At 39.4% G+C, this 9055-nt stretch overlaps 1 non-coding gene across 1 annotated transcript; it reads right to left on the bottom strand.

The window, feature by feature from the left end:
- Positions 1 to 3528: 3528 nt before the first annotated feature.
- LOC127133445 (small nucleolar RNA R71) lies at positions 3529 to 3635 on the bottom strand. The gene has a single exon (XR_007807418.1). It is a non-coding gene; the product is annotated as a small nucleolar RNA R71 (small nucleolar RNA).
- Between the last annotated feature and the right edge of the window lie 5420 nt (positions 3636 to 9055).

Genomic DNA, 9055 nt, shown 5'->3' with positions numbered 1-9055 from the left:
ATACCCTTCAGTTTAAAGAACGCCGGAGCCACGTATCAACGAGCTATGACCACCCTGTTTCATGATATGATGCACAAGGAGATTGAGGTATATGTTGACGATATGATTGCTAAGTCAAGAACGGAAGTTGAACATGTAGAGCATTTGTTGCAGCTTTTCCAGCACTTGAGAAAGTACAAGCTTCGTCTGAATCCCAACAAGTGTACATTTGGAGTCCGTTCTGGCAAGTTATTGGGCTTCATTGTTAGTGAAAGAGGTATTGAGGTTGATCCTGCAAAGGTCAAAGCAATACAAGAGATGCATGCGCCCAAAACTGAGAAACAATTCCGAGGTTTTCTTGGCCGCTTGAATTAATTTCTGAGTATGATATTGAGTATCGAGCTCAGAAGGCTATTAAAGGTAGCATCCTGGATGACCATTTGGCATATCAGCCTATTGAAGATTATCAGTCAGTTCAGTACGACTTCCCAGATGAGGAGATTCTGTATTTGAAAATGAAAGATCGTGACGAACCTACACTAGATGAAGGGCCAGAGCCTGGTTCCAGATGGAGTATGGTATTTGATGGCGCTGTAAATCAGTATGGAAATGGTATTGGGGCAGTAATTATTACTCCTCAGGGCACACATATTCCTTTTACAGCAAGGCTAACTTTCAAATGCACGAATAATTTGGCGGAATATAAGGCTTGTATTATGGGATTGGAGGAATGCATTGATCTAAGGATCAAGCATCTTGATGTTTATGGTGATTCGGCCCTCGTTGTCAATCAAATTAAGGGTGAATCGGAAACGAATCAGCCTGGTCGCATTCCATATAGAGATTATGCAAGGAGGATTTCAACGTTCTTTACTGAGGTTGACTTCCATCATATTCCTCGAGACGAGAATCAGATGGCAGATGCTCTTGCTACACTTGCTTCAATGATTGTGGTTAAACTTTGGAATGAAGTTTCCAATATCACCGTGATACGCTTGGACAGACCAGCTCATGTATTTGCAGTAGAAGAAGCAAAAGATGATAAGCCATGGTATTATGACATCAAGTGTTTCCTTCAGAACCAGGTTTACCCGCATGGGGCATCTGTGAAAGATATGAAGACTTTGAGGAGATTGTCAGGCAGTTTCTACCTCAATTGCGAAGTGCTTTATAAGAGAAATGTTGTCATGGTTCTGCTCAGATGCGTGGATAGACACGAAGCATACCTGTTAATGACTGAGGTTGATAACACTGAAATTTACGTATTTTCGACTCCGATTTCACATGCATTCTAGTTGTTTTATTGTCATTTTGTTGTGTTATTTCTATGTTTTCCTTTGTTTTCAGGTTTTTACTTTAATTGGAGTCCCGATCGAGAAAAGGAGTGAAAAAGGGCTAAAAACCCTAAAATTCAGCATTTTGTTCTTGTGGCCTACCCCATGGCTGGCGCCATAGACCCTGCCATGACGTGTCAAATTCAACTTCCATCAACTCCCACGTTTTCCCACTACTTCCACTAAGGCGCCCCATATTGTGCTTGCGGCGGGCGCCATGGCCTTGTGGCGGGCGCCACAAGAGGAAAAACGGTTCCCTCCTATTTTCAAGTTGAAGGGCATCCAAGTCATTTCCATCTATTTACTTGCTTATAAATAGAAACGTGAATTCACTTTTACAATCATCCAAACTTCGAACATAGGCTAACTCAGAAGCAAATTTGTTTCACTTAGGCATATATTCAGTATGTTATAGTGGTAATCGCTTCGCATTGGAGTGTTACCACAATTGTGTAATCAAGTCTGTGATAGAGTCTGTAATCGAGTTTGGAGCACTTTGGAAGGAAGTTAATCCTGCCGCCATTTTCATTTCCACATTACAATTTACTCAACCCTCCGATTGGAGCAAGTTTTTATTACTTGTCTCTATTTTATTTATTTCCCACACTCGCTTTACTTTGTTTATTTCCCGCACTCGCTTTAAATTATTTATTTCCTCGCACTCGCTTTAAATTATTTATTTCCTCACACTCGCTTTACTTTTTTTTATTTCCTCGCACTCGCTTTAAATTATTTATTTCCTCGCACTCGCACTACTTTCATTTATTTCCCACACTCGCTTTAAATTATTTACTTCCCGCACTCGCACTACTTTTATTTACTTTCCGCACTCGCACTACTTTTATTTAAATTAATGCACTTTTACTTTATCATGTCTAACTAAATCTATAAGGTTAGAATGTAAGGATCATAAGTAAACCGATAATCCGTACAATTGTTCGTAGAAACACTTAAGGGCTATTTTAACTTTCAACTTAAGTTTTCCCGCACTTCAATTCCGTTGGGTAAGATCGAAAGTCGTCCAACGTCTATTTAAACTTAATTGTTTTTAACTATTTCAAAAACAGCTAAAGCGCTTTGTTTAGTTCATTAGGAGTTTTTAACATTAAGAAGAAAAGAGATTTTAAAACTATTTTCGGACGCGTTTATAAGTTTAGAGTCAGGTTCGTAAGAACCTCTTTTGGTTAAGAAATCCAGGTTATAATACTTTTCAACTTAGTCAAGATACTATATTTCTTAAAAATAGGTTTACTACTCTAACGCAATGCGCGCCTTTTTATAAGTGACAATAAGAGGGTCTGATTAGGGAGTACAACTCGGTTCTGAATACGCGAAAGCGACAGTTCCCGTTAAATTAGTTCTTTTCAAAGTAGGAAACATTGCCCATAAGTAATTCTATTAGCAAGTACTTGGATTATCAATTAATTATGTGAATTACATTCGACCCTATCTTTATTAATTAATCTTTATTTAACACTTTAATTTTCAATGCACACTCTAAAAACACCTATTTCAATTACCTTTGATAAACACCATAACAATAGATAACGATAGCTTGACACTTGGTCTCTGTGGATTCGACAATCTTTTATATTACTCTAACGCGTTTGTATACTTGCGAAAAACACCGCATCAAGTTTTTGGCCCCGTCGCCGGGGACCAATTTCGTCAAATTTCATTTTCCTGTTGTTATATCGTTTAGACTTAGGTTATTTCCCGCCGGTCAATGCAAAGAACTCGCAGCACCGGAAGTTTAAATTTAGTAAACCCTCTGGCAGAACCTGAACGTTACGCTCGCGCACGTTTATTCTTTCATAGAATTAAGAGAGCTATGGCCGAAGATCAAAACCAAAGACCTCTTAAGGACTTCGCTCAACCATCTAATGAAGAACCTAGTTCTAGTATAGTAAACCCAATCATCCTAGCTAATAATTTCGAACTTAAACCATCCCTGTTGCAACTAGTGCAACAGAGACAATTCGTGGGTCTCGCTACCGAGAACCCTAACCAACATTTAAAAATATTTCTTCAATTAGCAAATACTTTTAAAACCAATGGAGTTTCTCCTGAGGCAATACGTTTAAGATTATTTCCTTTTTCCCTCAGAGATAAAGCCCTATCATGGTTAGATTCCCTTCCACCCAATTCCATTACAACTTGGGATAACCTTAGAAGAGTTTTTCTTGCTAGATATTTTCCCCCGAGTAAGACCGCCGTTCTTCGAAACCATATAACTAGATTTACCCAAAACCAAGGAGAATCGCTGTTCGAAGCTTGGGAGAGATATAAAGAGTTGTTACGAGCATGCCCACATCATGGTTTAGAAAATTGGTTAATCATTCAAACCTTCTATAATGGACTTCATTACAACACAAAGATGACCATCGACACTACCGCAGGCGGTGCTCTGATGAACAAACCTTATCCTGAAGCTAGTTCCCTCATCGAAGATATGGCTCAAAACCATCAATCATGGGGAGTCGAACGAGCGACAGTTGAGAAGAAGGAAGCCCAAGGAGGAGTGTATGAACTAAGCTCTATAGATATGATGCAAGCTAAAATGGACGCATTAGCCCTCAAAGTCGAGCATATGTGCATAAACCCGAATACTGTAGCCGCTGTTTCGTCGGATTGTGAGATATGTGGAACCAAAGGACACCAATCCACAGAATGCAGTCCATTAAACGAAACCCACTCCGAGCAAGTGAACTACACCCAAGGGAGCCCATACTCGAATACCTATAACCCTGGATGGAGGAATCACCCGAACTTCTCCTATAAAAACAATAACCTTATTCAAAATAATGCACCTCCGAGACCTAGTTATCAAGCCCCTAGATCAAATCAACCTATGCAACCTGTACCACCAAAGCTGAGCCTTGAGAAAATTATGGAAAATTTTATCACCGCTCAAACCCAACAAAACAAGGAGTTCATGAACCAAAACATTCATGTTAACGAATTGATTACTCAGTTAGGAACCAAGGTTAACCAAATAGTTACTCATACCAAGATGCTTGAAACCTAGATCTCTCAGGTAGCTTTAAACCAAGCCCCTCAGACTACACCTGGAGGACAATTCCCTGGACAACCTCAACAAAATCCGAGAGGATAAGCCAATGCCATTACCCTACGAAGTGGGAACGCTTATGACGAGCCACCAAACCCAAGATTGAGTGAACCCGAAACTTCTAAGGAATGTACCAAACCCCCGGACAAAGTAAAGGAACTAGAGGAATCTGAAAACTAGGAAGGTCGAGAGAAAGGAGAAGAACCTAAAGATAAAATTTACGTATCGCCCCCGCCAGATAAACCACCTATACCATATCCGCAAAGACTCAAACAAACCCAGATCAATAAACAGTATCAAAAATTTATTGAAGTTATAGAAAAACTTCATGTAGAAATCCCTTTCACATAAGCCATCACCCAAATACCTTCTTATGCAAAGTTTCTGAAAGACATCCTTACCAACAAACGTAGACTTGACGATCCGAAGCCTTTGGAATGTAATGCTATTTCCGAGGACAAATTAGCAAAGAAAGATAAAGACCTGGAAATTTCTCCATTCCTTGTCTTCTGGGTAATCATATCATCGATAAAGCTTTTCTAGACTTAGGAGCTAGTGTGAGCTTAATGCCCTTAGCAGTTTGTGAGATGTTAAACTTAGGAGAATTACAACCCACTAAGATGTCACTTCAGTTAGCCGATAGATCTGTCAAATATCCGATAGGAATTTTAGAAGATGTTCCTGTTAGGATAGGTCAGTTATTTATCCCTACTGATTTTGTTGTCATGGACATCAAAGAGGACAATGATATACCAATCCTTCTAGGTAGACCATTCTTATCGACTGCAGGAGCCATAATAGATGTCTTGAAGGGAAAGTTGACATTTGAGGTAGGCGACGAGAAAATAGAATTTATACTTTCGAAATTTCTTATGGCACCTGTGATGGGAGACTCATGTTATGCCTTAGATATCATTGATGAATGTGTTAGAGAATTAGAACAAAAAGAAATTATAAAAACAATTAAGTTACCATCAACCCCCATAAAGGAAGATGATGACTTTAAAGAACCTTACATCGATGATAACCTTTACGAATGTTTATCCCTTACCCCAGATCCTATGCCATGCCCTAGGAAACCAACCTTAGAACTTAAGGAACTGCCTAAGAACCTGAGATATGAGTTCCTCGATGAAAAGATGAACCGTCCAGTGATAGTTAGCGCTACCTTTAGCCATGAGGAAACGAACCAACTTTTAGACGTTTTACGAAGACACCCCTCAGCCTTAGGATATAATATCTCTTACCTGAAAGGTATAAGCCCATCCGTATGCATGCATCAGATTTTGCTAGAAGAAGATTCAAAACCCTCTAGGGAGCATCAGAGAAGAATAAACCCTATAATGAGTGATGTTGTTAAGAAGGAAGTTCTTAAGTTACTTGAGGCAGGTATAATCTATCAGATCTCGGATAGTAAGTGGGTGAGCCCTATGCATGTAGTACCTAAAAAGGGAGGCATCACAGTCGTGCAAAATGATAAAGGCGAACATGTACCAAAACGTTTAGAAGGAGGACGGCGGATGTGTATAGATTATAGAAAATTAAATAAAGAAACTAGGAAGGACCATTTCCCTTTACCATTTATAGACCAAATGTTGGAGTATCTAGCCAGACACTCTTACTTCTGTTATCTAGATGGACACTCTGGATTCTTTCAAATACCTATTCACCCCGAAGATCAAGAAAAAACTACCTTTACATGCCCTTATGGAACTTTTGCCTACAGACGAATGCTTTTCGGCCTCTGTAACGCTCCAGCTACTTTCCAACGCTGCATGATGTCAATCTTTTCAGATTACCTAGATGATATCATGGAAGTGTTTATGGATGATTTCTCGGTTTGCGGATTCGATTTCCACAATTGTCTTGCTAACCTTGAGAAAATCCTGGAGAGATGCGTGGAAGTTAACCTCGTGCTAAATTGGGAAAAATGTCATTTCATGGTGACTGAAGGAATAGTTTTAGGATATATAGTTTCCGAAAAAGGAATAGAGGTAGATAAAGCCAAAATAGAAGTTATAGAAAACCTAAAACCCCCAAAAACCATCAGAGAAGTTCGAAGCTTTCTTGGACACGCTGGATTCTACCGGCGTTTTATTAAGGACTTCTCCAAAATAACAAAACCTTTAACTGGACTTTTAATGAAAGATGCTGAATTCATTTTTGATGAAAAATGTAATGACGCATTTAATCTTTTAAAGCAAGCATTAATCTCAGCACCTATTATGAAACCGCCCGATTGGTCGGAACCTTTTGAGATAATGTGCGATGCTAGTGATTACGCAGTTGGAGCCGTTCTAGGACAAAGAAAAGATAAAAAATTACATGCCATTTATTATGCCAGTAGAACCCTAGATGCTGCCCAACTTAACTACGCAACAACTGAAAAAGAATTACTCGCTGTAGTTTTCGCTATAGACAAATTTAGATCTTATCTAGTAGGAGCAAAAATTATAGTTTACACCGATCATGATGCCATTCGTTACCTATTAAGTAAAAAAGATGCCAAGCCCAGGTTACTCCGATGGATTCTATTACTACAAGAGTTTGATTTAGACATAAGAGATAAAAAAGGCACTGAAAATGTAGTAGCCGATCACCTTTCTAGGCTAGAACATCTAAAACCTGAACTAGTACCCATAAACGATGATTTCGCCTATGACAGACTGATAGCCAGAGTAGAAACCATTGAAGATAATCACCTAGATCTTTATGAGCATTCCCAAACTTCCTTAGCAATAAGTAATGTACCCTGGTATACAGACTTCGTTAATTACCTAGCTGCTGATATAGTACCCCCTGATCTTGACTACCACTGCAAGAAGAAATTCTTCCACGATGTGAGAAACTTCTATTGGGACGAACCACTCCTTTTCAAAAGGGGTAAAGATGGCATTTTTCGCCGTTGCATTCCAGAAGAAGAGGTAAATAGTATTATCGAGCATTGTCATTCTGCACCTTATGGTGGACATGCAAGCACCTCTAAGACATACACCAAGATTCTTCAAGCTGGCCTATTCTGGCCTACCATGTGGCGTGATGTCTATGCTTACATTGTCAAATGTGATAGATCCCAACGCACTGGAAACATTTCAAGACGTGATGAAATGCCTCTAAGAAACATTCAGGAAGTAGAACTCTTTGACGTATGGGGTATAGATTTCATGGGACCTTTTCCACCATCCTTAGGAAATAGATATATCCTAGTAGCTGTAGACTATGTGTCTAAGTGGATTGAAGCTATAACTGCACCCACAAACGACACTAGGGTAGTGATCAAACTATTTAAAAACTATATATTCCCTAGATTTGGAACACCACGTTTAGTCATAAGCGATGGAGGATCACACTTTATATCGAGAATATTTGACAAACTTTTAAGAAAATATGGAGTTAAACACAGAGTAGCAACACCATACCATCCACAAACTAGTGGTCAAGTAGAAGTATCTAATAGGGAAATAAAACATATCCTAGAGAAAACTGTTTTTATTTCTAGGAGAGACTGGTCTTAGAAGCTTCAAGAAGCGTTATGGGCCTATAGAACCGCTTTCAAAACCCCTATAGGAACTACTCCTTACCAACTAGTCTATGGAAAATCCTGTCACTTACCGTTCGAGTTAGAGCATAAAGCCTATTGGGCCATTAAAACTTTGAATTTAGACTACCTAGCCGCTGGAGAAAAGCGTACCCTAGACATTCATAAATTAGAAGAACTTAAGCAATCAGCCTATGAGAATGCAAAAATATATAAAGAGAGGACAAAAGCCTATCAAGATAAAAGAATAGTAAAGAAAAACTTCAATGTAGGCAATTTTGTTCTCCTTTTCAACACTAGGTTACGACTCTTCCCTGGAAAGCTACGTTCAAGATGGACTGGTCCTTTTGAAGTATCCAAGATTCTGAGATCCGGAGTCGTAGAAATCAAGAACAAAACCTGTAGTCCATTCATTGTAAATGGACAAAGACTGAAGCTCTACGAAAGAGGAGACATTCCAGCATACTACTCAAGCCACACCCTGATTGATCCACCAATTCCTACTACTACAGGTGTATAAATTCTAATCGCCAAGCTAATGACGTTAAACAAGCGCTGCGTGGGAGGAAACCCATGGTTTTTCTTTCATTTTACCTTTTCGTATTTATTTATTTTTATTTTTTATTTTATCATATTTTGCATCGAGACTAAAAATTTGAATGGTTTGTATTTTCAGGATCACTTTCTTAACGTTTGTAGGATGTAGGGTTTCGATGACATGCATGTGTCCTATAAAGATAATGATCAGAAAGAGCGCTACATTGCTTTGTATCAGTGCCCTATGGCACCCACACGTTACCCTGATCAGCACTGTATGGAGGCACTGGGTATCGAGCCGAGTATCCGATTCCTTAGCCACCAGCTCCACTGGGACGAATTTGCTGATGACTTGAGTAACACATATAGGAACCTGACTTTGGAGTTCCTGAGTTCATTCGACTATGACCCATACTCTGGACCAGATGGGTATGCTGCTTTCAAACTTTTCGAAGTTGAGTACTCCTTCAGCCAGAAAGAGTTCGGCTACCTGTTGGGTTTCCAGACCACTCCTGATGCTATCCCGGAGACACCTATGGGATATTTTCTGGGTAAGGAGGTGGAGAAGTTTTGGAGTGATATATCAGGTGGCGGAAG

This window comes from Lathyrus oleraceus, chromosome 3 (assembly GCF_024323335.1).
Source record: "Lathyrus oleraceus cultivar Zhongwan6 chromosome 3, CAAS_Psat_ZW6_1.0, whole genome shotgun sequence".
NCBI classification, from domain to species: Eukaryota; Viridiplantae; Streptophyta; class Magnoliopsida; order Fabales; family Fabaceae; genus Lathyrus; species Lathyrus oleraceus.
This window is presented reverse-complemented; position numbering and strand designations above follow the sequence as displayed.